At 47.4% G+C, this 13908-nt stretch overlaps 7 non-coding genes and 1 pseudogene across 7 annotated transcripts; all 8 read right to left on the bottom strand.

Moving 5' to 3' along the window:
• Positions 1-577: 577 nt before the first annotated feature.
• LOC142268358 (U2 spliceosomal RNA) lies at positions 578-768 on the bottom strand. The gene has a single exon (XR_012734086.1). It is a non-coding gene; the product is annotated as a U2 spliceosomal RNA (small nuclear RNA).
• A 1387-nt stretch (positions 769-2155) lies between these two features.
• Positions 2156-2346, bottom strand: LOC142268357 (U2 spliceosomal RNA). The gene has a single exon (XR_012734085.1). It is a non-coding gene; the product is annotated as a U2 spliceosomal RNA (small nuclear RNA).
• A 1387-nt stretch (positions 2347-3733) lies between these two features.
• On the bottom strand, positions 3734-3924 carry LOC142268356 (U2 spliceosomal RNA). The gene has a single exon (XR_012734084.1). It is a non-coding gene; the product is annotated as a U2 spliceosomal RNA (small nuclear RNA).
• Positions 3925-5311: 1387 nt separating this feature from the next.
• Positions 5312-5502, bottom strand: LOC142268354 (U2 spliceosomal RNA). Its single transcript, XR_012734083.1, has one exon. It is a non-coding gene; the product is annotated as a U2 spliceosomal RNA (small nuclear RNA).
• Positions 5503-6889: 1387 nt separating this feature from the next.
• LOC142268353 (U2 spliceosomal RNA) lies at positions 6890-7080 on the bottom strand. The gene has a single exon (XR_012734082.1). It is a non-coding gene; the product is annotated as a U2 spliceosomal RNA (small nuclear RNA).
• Positions 7081-8467: 1387 nt separating this feature from the next.
• Positions 8468-8658, bottom strand: LOC142268351 (U2 spliceosomal RNA). Its single transcript, XR_012734080.1, has one exon. It is a non-coding gene; the product is annotated as a U2 spliceosomal RNA (small nuclear RNA).
• A 1387-nt stretch (positions 8659-10045) lies between these two features.
• Positions 10046-10236, bottom strand: LOC142268350 (U2 spliceosomal RNA). The gene has a single exon (XR_012734079.1). It is a non-coding gene; the product is annotated as a U2 spliceosomal RNA (small nuclear RNA).
• A 1387-nt stretch (positions 10237-11623) lies between these two features.
• LOC142268299 (U2 spliceosomal RNA) lies at positions 11624-11825 on the bottom strand (annotated as a pseudogene).
• Positions 11826-13908: the final 2083 nt, after the last annotated feature.

Raw genomic sequence — 13908 nt, 5'->3', positions numbered from 1 at the left:
AGTAGGTTGCAAACATTCATCACCCATGACTTTCCCCAATTGAGCTCAGAAGCTCAATGTCTATCATGACCTCTCTTTTAGAATGTCCAAGAGCAAGCAAACTATTCCTCCAGGAGAGGGCGCCAACAGACTACTAAAGAGATCATCATTACTCAAAGAAAACCCCAAAAACCAATGCATGATAGGAATAAACAGGTAACTTTCTTTGGAGTGGAAGCGGAGAGATCGCACCAGATGCCAATTCTAGATGTTATCACACCTGTGGTCACTGCAGCAGCAGGTGAATCCACTTTGTCCAAAAGGGATCTATTCCATTCAATTGCAAATGATCTAGATAAGACAGAGAACTGCAGCACGGGGACATAGCCGAGTTGGTCAGGTTGAGTGGTGATGAGTTTGCTATTTGGATGAATAAAGAAAGTCAAAAGTGTGAAAGATAAAAAACAAAAGGAGGAAGTGTGAAAAGTGAATGGGCCAAATTGAGGTGCATATGAAGACGTATGCTTTCTTCCAATTCATTAAATCGGGCTAATATGAATCAGGTGAATTGAGTTCTGCTTTTGGAAACTGGGTTAAGAAGGGGTGCACCGTTCCTGGAGGTACTGCAATACCAGGTCAATGCGTGGAGTGGACAGAGCAAGCTCTTTTTCCATCTCCCTGTTCTAAAAATCCATTTAATATATGGTCCCCAGATAGGGGACGTATCAGATATTAAACTGATAAGAACAGATACTACACTTGATCTTAGCCAAAAGGCCGAGAAGCGATAACCAGAATTGGTTTGGGCCTCGAGTGGCACCCTGGCCTATGCCGGACACATCTTAGGGAGAGAGAGCGAGAGGGAGACAAACCCACGCCTACACAAGACATTTTGTCACCCAAGCCAACCCTTGAAAAGGCTGCTTTGCAGAGCCAAAACAAGAAGAATGGTGCGTTTTGCAGCCGCCGCCCACTGCAATGAATCTGAATAACTCCTCCTTTAGGGCGCAAGCAACTCCCCTCCCCCTTGCAGTCTTTCCAATTCACGATACAAAAAGACGGACAGGACAGGTTGCCTGACTTTCCGTCACTGCCACCCTTTGCCATCCTTACCCGTAGAAAGCCCTTTCATCATCCCCAAACCCTAATCTTTTCCCTTTCCTTCCCAGCCCCCAAACCCTGCCCTCTGTACCTTTCTCACCACCCGCTTCCCTTCTCCTGTCATCCCCCTACCACCCGGGAAAAAAAGAGATTGCCCCCTCCTTCCACTAGCCCACCCTCCCACCCAAAGAACAACTTCTTCTGCGCAGCTTGTTTTCTAGGCAGCAGCGCTATTGTGATGTCATCGGGGGGCATTGTGACAAGCCGCCAGTGTTCCGTCTCTTCATGTTGTGCACAGTTCAAACGGAAAATACATCAACAGGCAGACTACAGAAAAGCTTACTATCAAAGGTTAGAGGGGGGCTTTCTCAGAGGGCTTTTTACAGTTTTTCTATTCCCAATTAGCCGTTTAAGTGTACTTATTGAAAGTAGTAATTCTTTCATAGGCCGCCCTTTCTTAGTATTTGACGTTCCTTATATTGCGGTATGAGGCTTCGCAGTAGGTTGCAAACATTCATCACCCATGACTTTCCCCAATTGAGCTCAGAAGCTCAATGTCTATCATGACCTCTCTTTTAGAATGTCCAAGAGCAAGCAAACTATTCCTCCAGGAGAGGGCGCCAACAGACTACTAAAGAGATCATCATTACTCAAAGAAAACCCCAAAAACCAATGCATGATAGGAATAAACAGGTAACTTTCTTTGGAGTGGAAGCGGAGAGATCGCACCAGATGCCAATTCTAGATGTTATCACACCTGTGGTCACTGCAGCAGCAGGTGAATCCACTTTGTCCAAAAGGGATCTATTCCATTCAATTGCAAATGATCTAGATAAGACAGAGAACTGCAGCACGGGGACATAGCCGAGTTGGTCAGGTTGAGTGGTGATGAGTTTGCTATTTGGATGAATAAAGAAAGTCAAAAGTGTGAAAGATAAAAAACAAAAGGAGGAAGTGTGAAAAGTGAATGGGCCAAATTGAGGTGCATATGAAGACGTATGCTTTCTTCCAATTCATTAAATCGGGCTAATATGAATCAGGTGAATTGAGTTCTGCTTTTGGAAACTGGGTTAAGAAGGGGTGCACCGTTCCTGGAGGTACTGCAATACCAGGTCAATGCGTGGAGTGGACAGAGCAAGCTCTTTTTCCATCTCCCTGTTCTAAAAATCCATTTAATATATGGTCCCCAGATAGGGGACGTATCAGATATTAAACTGATAAGAACAGATACTACACTTGATCTTAGCCAAAAGGCCGAGAAGCGATAACCAGAATTGGTTTGGGCCTCGAGTGGCACCCTGGCCTATGCCGGACACATCTTAGGGAGAGAGAGCGAGAGGGAGACAAACCCACGCCTACACAAGACATTTTGTCACCCAAGCCAACCCTTGAAAAGGCTGCTTTGCAGAGCCAAAACAAGAAGAATGGTGCGTTTTGCAGCCGCCGCCCACTGCAATGAATCTGAATAACTCCTCCTTTAGGGCGCAAGCAACTCCCCTCCCCCTTGCAGTCTTTCCAATTCACGATACAAAAAGACGGACAGGACAGGTTGCCTGACTTTCCGTCACTGCCACCCTTTGCCATCCTTACCCGTAGAAAGCCCTTTCATCATCCCCAAACCCTAATCTTTTCCCTTTCCTTCCCAGCCCCCAAACCCTGCCCTCTGTACCTTTCTCACCACCCGCTTCCCTTCTCCTGTCATCCCCCTACCACCCGGGAAAAAAAGAGATTGCCCCCTCCTTCCACTAGCCCACCCTCCCACCCAAAGAACAACTTCTTCTGCGCAGCTTGTTTTCTAGGCAGCAGCGCTATTGTGATGTCATCGGGGGGCATTGTGACAAGCCGCCAGTGTTCCGTCTCTTCATGTTGTGCACAGTTCAAACGGAAAATACATCAACAGGCAGACTACAGAAAAGCTTACTATCAAAGGTTAGAGGGGGGCTTTCTCAGAGGGCTTTTTACAGTTTTTCTATTCCCAATTAGCCGTTTAAGTGTACTTATTGAAAGTAGTAATTCTTTCATAGGCCGCCCTTTCTTAGTATTTGACGTTCCTTATATTGCGGTATGAGGCTTCGCAGTAGGTTGCAAACATTCATCACCCATGACTTTCCCCAATTGAGCTCAGAAGCTCAATGTCTATCATGACCTCTCTTTTAGAATGTCCAAGAGCAAGCAAACTATTCCTCCAGGAGAGGGCGCCAACAGACTACTAAAGAGATCATCATTACTCAAAGAAAACCCCAAAAACCAATGCATGATAGGAATAAACAGGTAACTTTCTTTGGAGTGGAAGCGGAGAGATCGCACCAGATGCCAATTCTAGATGTTATCACACCTGTGGTCACTGCAGCAGCAGGTGAATCCACTTTGTCCAAAAGGGATCTATTCCATTCAATTGCAAATGATCTAGATAAGACAGAGAACTGCAGCACGGGGACATAGCCGAGTTGGTCAGGTTGAGTGGTGATGAGTTTGCTATTTGGATGAATAAAGAAAGTCAAAAGTGTGAAAGATAAAAAACAAAAGGAGGAAGTGTGAAAAGTGAATGGGCCAAATTGAGGTGCATATGAAGACGTATGCTTTCTTCCAATTCATTAAATCGGGCTAATATGAATCAGGTGAATTGAGTTCTGCTTTTGGAAACTGGGTTAAGAAGGGGTGCACCGTTCCTGGAGGTACTGCAATACCAGGTCAATGCGTGGAGTGGACAGAGCAAGCTCTTTTTCCATCTCCCTGTTCTAAAAATCCATTTAATATATGGTCCCCAGATAGGGGACGTATCAGATATTAAACTGATAAGAACAGATACTACACTTGATCTTAGCCAAAAGGCCGAGAAGCGATAACCAGAATTGGTTTGGGCCTCGAGTGGCACCCTGGCCTATGCCGGACACATCTTAGGGAGAGAGAGCGAGAGGGAGACAAACCCACGCCTACACAAGACATTTTGTCACCCAAGCCAACCCTTGAAAAGGCTGCTTTGCAGAGCCAAAACAAGAAGAATGGTGCGTTTTGCAGCCGCCGCCCACTGCAATGAATCTGAATAACTCCTCCTTTAGGGCGCAAGCAACTCCCCTCCCCCTTGCAGTCTTTCCAATTCACGATACAAAAAGACGGACAGGACAGGTTGCCTGACTTTCCGTCACTGCCACCCTTTGCCATCCTTACCCGTAGAAAGCCCTTTCATCATCCCCAAACCCTAATCTTTTCCCTTTCCTTCCCAGCCCCCAAACCCTGCCCTCTGTACCTTTCTCACCACCCGCTTCCCTTCTCCTGTCATCCCCCTACCACCCGGGAAAAAAAGAGATTGCCCCCTCCTTCCACTAGCCCACCCTCCCACCCAAAGAACAACTTCTTCTGCGCAGCTTGTTTTCTAGGCAGCAGCGCTATTGTGATGTCATCGGGGGGCATTGTGACAAGCCGCCAGTGTTCCGTCTCTTCATGTTGTGCACAGTTCAAACGGAAAATACATCAACAGGCAGACTACAGAAAAGCTTACTATCAAAGGTTAGAGGGGGGCTTTCTCAGAGGGCTTTTTACAGTTTTTCTATTCCCAATTAGCCGTTTAAGTGTACTTATTGAAAGTAGTAATTCTTTCATAGGCCGCCCTTTCTTAGTATTTGACGTTCCTTATATTGCGGTATGAGGCTTCGCAGTAGGTTGCAAACATTCATCACCCATGACTTTCCCCAATTGAGCTCAGAAGCTCAATGTCTATCATGACCTCTCTTTTAGAATGTCCAAGAGCAAGCAAACTATTCCTCCAGGAGAGGGCGCCAACAGACTACTAAAGAGATCATCATTACTCAAAGAAAACCCCAAAAACCAATGCATGATAGGAATAAACAGGTAACTTTCTTTGGAGTGGAAGCGGAGAGATCGCACCAGATGCCAATTCTAGATGTTATCACACCTGTGGTCACTGCAGCAGCAGGTGAATCCACTTTGTCCAAAAGGGATCTATTCCATTCAATTGCAAATGATCTAGATAAGACAGAGAACTGCAGCACGGGGACATAGCCGAGTTGGTCAGGTTGAGTGGTGATGAGTTTGCTATTTGGATGAATAAAGAAAGTCAAAAGTGTGAAAGATAAAAAACAAAAGGAGGAAGTGTGAAAAGTGAATGGGCCAAATTGAGGTGCATATGAAGACGTATGCTTTCTTCCAATTCATTAAATCGGGCTAATATGAATCAGGTGAATTGAGTTCTGCTTTTGGAAACTGGGTTAAGAAGGGGTGCACCGTTCCTGGAGGTACTGCAATACCAGGTCAATGCGTGGAGTGGACAGAGCAAGCTCTTTTTCCATCTCCCTGTTCTAAAAATCCATTTAATATATGGTCCCCAGATAGGGGACGTATCAGATATTAAACTGATAAGAACAGATACTACACTTGATCTTAGCCAAAAGGCCGAGAAGCGATAACCAGAATTGGTTTGGGCCTCGAGTGGCACCCTGGCCTATGCCGGACACATCTTAGGGAGAGAGAGCGAGAGGGAGACAAACCCACGCCTACACAAGACATTTTGTCACCCAAGCCAACCCTTGAAAAGGCTGCTTTGCAGAGCCAAAACAAGAAGAATGGTGCGTTTTGCAGCCGCCGCCCACTGCAATGAATCTGAATAACTCCTCCTTTAGGGCGCAAGCAACTCCCCTCCCCCTTGCAGTCTTTCCAATTCACGATACAAAAAGACGGACAGGACAGGTTGCCTGACTTTCCGTCACTGCCACCCTTTGCCATCCTTACCCGTAGAAAGCCCTTTCATCATCCCCAAACCCTAATCTTTTCCCTTTCCTTCCCAGCCCCCAAACCCTGCCCTCTGTACCTTTCTCACCACCCGCTTCCCTTCTCCTGTCATCCCCCTACCACCCGGGAAAAAAAGAGATTGCCCCCTCCTTCCACTAGCCCACCCTCCCACCCAAAGAACAACTTCTTCTGCGCAGCTTGTTTTCTAGGCAGCAGCGCTATTGTGATGTCATCGGGGGGCATTGTGACAAGCCGCCAGTGTTCCGTCTCTTCATGTTGTGCACAGTTCAAACGGAAAATACATCAACAGGCAGACTACAGAAAAGCTTACTATCAAAGGTTAGAGGGGGGCTTTCTCAGAGGGCTTTTTACAGTTTTTCTATTCCCAATTAGCCGTTTAAGTGTACTTATTGAAAGTAGTAATTCTTTCATAGGCCGCCCTTTCTTAGTATTTGACGTTCCTTATATTGCGGTATGAGGCTTCGCAGTAGGTTGCAAACATTCATCACCCATGACTTTCCCCAATTGAGCTCAGAAGCTCAATGTCTATCATGACCTCTCTTTTAGAATGTCCAAGAGCAAGCAAACTATTCCTCCAGGAGAGGGCGCCAACAGACTACTAAAGAGATCATCATTACTCAAAGAAAACCCCAAAAACCAATGCATGATAGGAATAAACAGGTAACTTTCTTTGGAGTGGAAGCGGAGAGATCGCACCAGATGCCAATTCTAGATGTTATCACACCTGTGGTCACTGCAGCAGCAGGTGAATCCACTTTGTCCAAAAGGGATCTATTCCATTCAATTGCAAATGATCTAGATAAGACAGAGAACTGCAGCACGGGGACATAGCCGAGTTGGTCAGGTTGAGTGGTGATGAGTTTGCTATTTGGATGAATAAAGAAAGTCAAAAGTGTGAAAGATAAAAAACAAAAGGAGGAAGTGTGAAAAGTGAATGGGCCAAATTGAGGTGCATATGAAGACGTATGCTTTCTTCCAATTCATTAAATCGGGCTAATATGAATCAGGTGAATTGAGTTCTGCTTTTGGAAACTGGGTTAAGAAGGGGTGCACCGTTCCTGGAGGTACTGCAATACCAGGTCAATGCGTGGAGTGGACAGAGCAAGCTCTTTTTCCATCTCCCTGTTCTAAAAATCCATTTAATATATGGTCCCCAGATAGGGGACGTATCAGATATTAAACTGATAAGAACAGATACTACACTTGATCTTAGCCAAAAGGCCGAGAAGCGATAACCAGAATTGGTTTGGGCCTCGAGTGGCACCCTGGCCTATGCCGGACACATCTTAGGGAGAGAGAGCGAGAGGGAGACAAACCCACGCCTACACAAGACATTTTGTCACCCAAGCCAACCCTTGAAAAGGCTGCTTTGCAGAGCCAAAACAAGAAGAATGGTGCGTTTTGCAGCCGCCGCCCACTGCAATGAATCTGAATAACTCCTCCTTTAGGGCGCAAGCAACTCCCCTCCCCCTTGCAGTCTTTCCAATTCACGATACAAAAAGACGGACAGGACAGGTTGCCTGACTTTCCGTCACTGCCACCCTTTGCCATCCTTACCCGTAGAAAGCCCTTTCATCATCCCCAAACCCTAATCTTTTCCCTTTCCTTCCCAGCCCCCAAACCCTGCCCTCTGTACCTTTCTCACCACCCGCTTCCCTTCTCCTGTCATCCCCCTACCACCCGGGAAAAAAAGAGATTGCCCCCTCCTTCCACTAGCCCACCCTCCCACCCAAAGAACAACTTCTTCTGCGCAGCTTGTTTTCTAGGCAGCAGCGCTATTGTGATGTCATCGGGGGGCATTGTGACAAGCCGCCAGTGTTCCGTCTCTTCATGTTGTGCACAGTTCAAACGGAAAATACATCAACAGGCAGACTACAGAAAAGCTTACTATCAAAGGTTAGAGGGGGGCTTTCTCAGAGGGCTTTTTACAGTTTTTCTATTCCCAATTAGCCGTTTAAGTGTACTTATTGAAAGTAGTAATTCTTTCATAGGCCGCCCTTTCTTAGTATTTGACGTTCCTTATATTGCGGTATGAGGCTTCGCAGTAGGTTGCAAACATTCATCACCCATGACTTTCCCCAATTGAGCTCAGAAGCTCAATGTCTATCATGACCTCTCTTTTAGAATGTCCAAGAGCAAGCAAACTATTCCTCCAGGAGAGGGCGCCAACAGACTACTAAAGAGATCATCATTACTCAAAGAAAACCCCAAAAACCAATGCATGATAGGAATAAACAGGTAACTTTCTTTGGAGTGGAAGCGGAGAGATCGCACCAGATGCCAATTCTAGATGTTATCACACCTGTGGTCACTGCAGCAGCAGGTGAATCCACTTTGTCCAAAAGGGATCTATTCCATTCAATTGCAAATGATCTAGATAAGACAGAGAACTGCAGCACGGGGACATAGCCGAGTTGGTCAGGTTGAGTGGTGATGAGTTTGCTATTTGGATGAATAAAGAAAGTCAAAAGTGTGAAAGATAAAAAACAAAAGGAGGAAGTGTGAAAAGTGAATGGGCCAAATTGAGGTGCATATGAAGACGTATGCTTTCTTCCAATTCATTAAATCGGGCTAATATGAATCAGGTGAATTGAGTTCTGCTTTTGGAAACTGGGTTAAGAAGGGGTGCACCGTTCCTGGAGGTACTGCAATACCAGGTCAATGCGTGGAGTGGACAGAGCAAGCTCTTTTTCCATCTCCCTGTTCTAAAAATCCATTTAATATATGGTCCCCAGATAGGGGACGTATCAGATATTAAACTGATAAGAACAGATACTACACTTGATCTTAGCCAAAAGGCCGAGAAGCGATAACCAGAATTGGTTTGGGCCTCGAGTGGCACCCTGGCCTATGCCGGACACATCTTAGGGAGAGAGAGCGAGAGGGAGACAAACCCACGCCTACACAAGACATTTTGTCACCCAAGCCAACCCTTGAAAAGGCTGCTTTGCAGAGCCAAAACAAGAAGAATGGTGCGTTTTGCAGCCGCCGCCCACTGCAATGAATCTGAATAACTCCTCCTTTAGGGCGCAAGCAACTCCCCTCCCCCTTGCAGTCTTTCCAATTCACGATACAAAAAGACGGACAGGACAGGTTGCCTGACTTTCCGTCACTGCCACCCTTTGCCATCCTTACCCGTAGAAAGCCCTTTCATCATCCCCAAACCCTAATCTTTTCCCTTTCCTTCCCAGCCCCCAAACCCTGCCCTCTGTACCTTTCTCACCACCCGCTTCCCTTCTCCTGTCATCCCCCTACCACCCGGGAAAAAAAGAGATTGCCCCCTCCTTCCACTAGCCCACCCTCCCACCCAAAGAACAACTTCTTCTGCGCAGCTTGTTTTCTAGGCAGCAGCGCTATTGTGATGTCATCGGGGGGCATTGTGACAAGCCGCCAGTGTTCCGTCTCTTCATGTTGTGCACAGTTCAAACGGAAAATACATCAACAGGCAGACTACAGAAAAGCTTACTATCAAAGGTTAGAGGGGGGCTTTCTCAGAGGGCTTTTTACAGTTTTTCTATTCCCAATTAGCCGTTTAAGTGTACTTATTGAAAGTAGTAATTCTTTCATAGGCCGCCCTTTCTTAGTATTTGACGTTCCTTATATTGCGGTATGAGGCTTCGCAGTAGGTTGCAAACATTCATCACCCATGACTTTCCCCAATTGAGCTCAGAAGCTCAATGTCTATCATGACCTCTCTTTTAGAATGTCCAAGAGCAAGCAAACTATTCCTCCAGGAGAGGGCGCCAACAGACTACTAAAGAGATCATCATTACTCAAAGAAAACCCCAAAAACCAATGCATGATAGGAATAAACAGGTAACTTTCTTTGGAGTGGAAGCGGAGAGATCGCACCAGATGCCAATTCTAGATGTTATCACACCTGTGGTCACTGCAGCAGCAGGTGAATCCACTTTGTCCAAAAGGGATCTATTCCATTCAATTGCAAATGATCTAGATAAGACAGAGAACTGCAGCACGGGGACATAGCCGAGTTGGTCAGGTTGAGTGGTGATGAGTTTGCTATTTGGATGAATAAAGAAAGTCAAAAGTGTGAAAGATAAAAAACAAAAGGAGGAAGTGTGAAAAGTGAATGGGCCAAATTGAGGTGCATATGAAGACGTATGCTTTCTTCCAATTCATTAAATCGGGCTAATATGAATCAGGTGAATTGAGTTCTGCTTTTGGAAACTGGGTTAAGAAGGGGTGCACCGTTCCTGGAGGTACTGCAATACCAGGTCAATGCGTGGAGTGGACAGAGCAAGCTCTTTTTCCATCTCCCTGTTCTAAAAATCCATTTAATATATGGTCCCCAGATAGGGGACGTATCAGATATTAAACTGATAAGAACAGATACTACACTTGATCTTAGCCAAAAGGCCGAGAAGCGATAACCAGAATTGGTTTGGGCCTCGAGTGGCACCCTGGCCTATGCCGGACACATCTTAGGGAGAGAGAGCGAGAGGGAGACAAACCCACGCCTACACAAGACATTTTGTCACCCAAGCCAACCCTTGAAAAGGCTGCTTTGCAGAGCCAAAACAAGAAGAATGGTGCGTTTTGCAGCCGCCGCCCACTGCAATGAATCTGAATAACTCCTCCTTTAGGGCGCAAGCAACTCCCCTCCCCCTTGCAGTCTTTCCAATTCACGATACAAAAAGACGGACAGGACAGGTTGCCTGACTTTCCGTCACTGCCACCCTTTGCCATCCTTACCCGTAGAAAGCCCTTTCATCATCCCCAAACCCTAATCTTTTCCCTTTCCTTCCCAGCCCCCAAACCCTGCCCTCTGTACCTTTCTCACCACCCGCTTCCCTTCTCCTGTCATCCCCCTACCACCCGGGAAAAAAAGAGATTGCCCCCTCCTTCCACTAGCCCACCCTCCCACCCAAAGAACAACTTCTTCTGCGCAGCTTGTTTTCTAGGCAGCAGCGCTATTGTGATGTCATCGGGGGGCATTGTGACAAGCCGCCAGTGTTCCGTCTCTTCATGTTGTGCACAGTTCAAACGGAAAATACATCAACAGGCAGACTACAGAAAAGCTTACTATCAAAGGTTAGAGGGGGGCTTTCTCAGAGGGCTTTTTACAGTTTTTCTATTCCCAATTAGCCGTTTAAGTGTACTTATTGAAAGTAGTAATTCTTTCATAGGCCGCCCTTTCTTAGTATTTGACGTTCCTTATATTGCGGTATGAGGCTTCGCAGTAGGTTGCAAACATTCATCACCCATGACTTTCCCCAATTGAGCTCAGAAGCTCAATGTCTATCATGACCTCTCTTTTAGAATGTCCAAGAGCAAGCAAACTATTCCTCCAGGAGAGGGCGCCAACAGACTACTAAAGAGATCATCATTACTCAAAGAAAACCCCAAAAACCAATGCATGATAGGAATAAACAGGTAACTTTCTTTGGAGTGGAAGCGGAGAGATCGCACCAGATGCCAATTCTAGATGTTATCACACCTGTGGTCACTGCAGCAGCAGGTGAATCCACTTTGTCCAAAAGGGATCTATTCCATTCAATTGCAAATGATCTAGATAAGACAGAGAACTGCAGCACGGGGACATAGCCGAGTTGGTCAGGTTGAGTGGTGATGAGTTTGCTATTTGGATGAATAAAGAAAGTCAAAAGTGTGAAAGATAAAAAACAAAAGGAGGAAGTGTGAAAAGTGAATGGGCCAAATTGAGGTGCATATGAAGACGTATGCTTTCTTCCAATTCATTAAATCGGGCTAATATGAATCAGGTGAATTGAGTTCTGCTTTTGGAAACTGGGTTAAGAAGGGGTGCACCGTTCCTGGAGGTACTGCAATACCAGGTCAATGCGTGGAGTGGACAGAGCAAGCTCTTTTTCCATCTCCCTGTTCTAAAAATCCATTTAATATATGGTCCCCAGATAGGGGACGTATCAGATATTAAACTGATAAGAACAGATTTGATTTAACAGCATCTTTATTATCATGCACTACTCACAAAAAGGTAACAAACCGTGTACGGTGCCGCAGCCCCGTACACACAGAAATATACAATCCTTCTTACATAGCCATAGAGTACGACGCACTAAACTATACATCACGCTCCTATGCTTATCCATAACACTCAAGCTGAAAGAAAAAGTTAGACAATAAATAACGACGAACCGGCGATTGGGGGATGGGGGTAGGGGAAAAGGGGGATAGGGTGGGGAAATCACAGGCCCGAAGCTTTATTGAAAGACGCACATAACGGGAAAAGGAGGGAGGGGGCATGGAAGAGGTCTAAACCTCCTCCTCGGCGCTGTCGTCCGGACTGTCCATGATGGAATAGTCTCTGAGCAGGCTGTGGATCAGCCTGCGGCAATCCTGGATAGACATCCTCTCCCTCTTCAAGATGAGCCGGTTCCTGGCGACCCAAATAGCGTCCTTAAAGCAGTTCATAAGGCGCCAAGCCTCCTGGATGGCTCCAACGGTGTGAGTCCCAGGGAAGAGTCCATAAAGTACGGAATGGTACGATAGGCTCCCTCTGGGGACGGAGTTCCTCAGGTCATCCTCCAGGGCAACCAACAGGCGCTGTGCGAAACGGCAGTCCCAAAAGGCGTGCAGCGATGTTTCCTCCACGAAGGGGCACCTTGGGCAGTACCGGGTTTTGCACAGGTTCCGGGCGTGCATGAATGACCGGACGGGCAGTCCGCCCTGTATCGCCATCCATGACAAGTCCTTGTGCCCGTTGGTCAATCCAGCCGATGACACGTTTGTCCAAACAGTCTCCAGTGTGTCGTGATGAAGTCCTGGAATGTTCTCCATTTCGTCCTTGGCTCTGATGAGTTTGTGGATAGTCTTTGGCTTCCACAAATCAGGCTTGAGTCCCTCCAGTTGGTGTTCCCTCACAAACCGAACCACGTCTCCGTAGAACCATGGCGCCGTCCAGTTGTAGGGGAAGGAGCTGTCCCACTTGTCCCAGCCTAACCGTCTCCAAAGGGGGAGCAGGAAGAAGCGAGACATGGACCCACCCGCGGAACCTCTCTTGACTCGCAGAGTTCGGCGAACGCAGTCACATACGAAGGAGGATCGCAGGAGGGTGGGGATATCGGGTACGCCCTTCCCACCCTTGCGAGGATCCTTGTACATGATGCTCCGCTTTACTCTGTCCATCTTGGATCCCCAGACAAAACGAAACACCGTCCTGGTAATGGCCCTGCACACGGTGGCAAGGGGGGGCCAGGCCTGGGCCGTGTACTGCAGCACGGGCAGTACCTCGTTACGCAGGACCAGTGCTTTGCCCTCACAGGTGAGGCGTCTGAGGCTCCACAGACCGATCCGTTGGGTGATCTTGGTCAAGCGTTCCTCCCAGGACTTGAGGGCTGCTCCTTCCTTCCCGAACCAGACTCCAAGAACCTTGATGAAATCCGGCTGGATGCTGAAAGGGAAGGGGGCGGAAGAGGCCGGCTGCCAGTCCCCGAAGAGCATGGCTTCCGACTTCCCGCAGTTGACTTTGGCTCCCGAAGCCCGTCCGAAGGTCTCACAGGTCTGGACGAGGGTGTCGACTGAGCGCCGGTCCGCGCAGAAGACGGTCACGTCGTCCATGTAGAGCGAGCACTTGACCTCGAAGCGTTCTGGTCCTGGTGCGGTGATCCCTCTGATCTCTCCATTCCGCCGGATAGCCTCTGCAAAGAGTTCTATAACACAAACAAAAAGAAGAGGTGACAGAGGACAGCCTTGTCTGACCCCTGAGAGGACCGGGAAGGGGTCAGTCTTCCAGCCGTTTACCAACACCGAGCTGTGAATATCAAAATACATTAGTTGGACATACAAGCAAAACATGTTACCCAAACCTAACCTGTGCAGAGCTTTGCCCAGGAACTCATGGGAAACACGGTCGAAGGCCTTTTCCTGATCCAACGAGATCAGGGCTGCGTGCACCCGGCGGGCTTTGATGTACTCGACCGTGTCCCGCATGAGAGCCAGGCTGTCTGCGATGCGACGTCCGGGGATGCCGCAGGTCTGATCCGGGTGGATGATCCGTCCGATAACAGTCTTCAATCTCGTTGCCATCGTCTTGGCCAGGATCTTGTAGTCGACGTTCAGAAG

Source organism: Anomaloglossus baeobatrachus, unplaced genomic scaffold, assembly GCF_048569485.1.
Source record: "Anomaloglossus baeobatrachus isolate aAnoBae1 unplaced genomic scaffold, aAnoBae1.hap1 Scaffold_2998, whole genome shotgun sequence".
In the NCBI taxonomy this organism is placed as follows: Eukaryota; Metazoa; Chordata; class Amphibia; order Anura; family Aromobatidae; genus Anomaloglossus; species Anomaloglossus baeobatrachus.
This window is presented reverse-complemented; position numbering and strand designations above follow the sequence as displayed.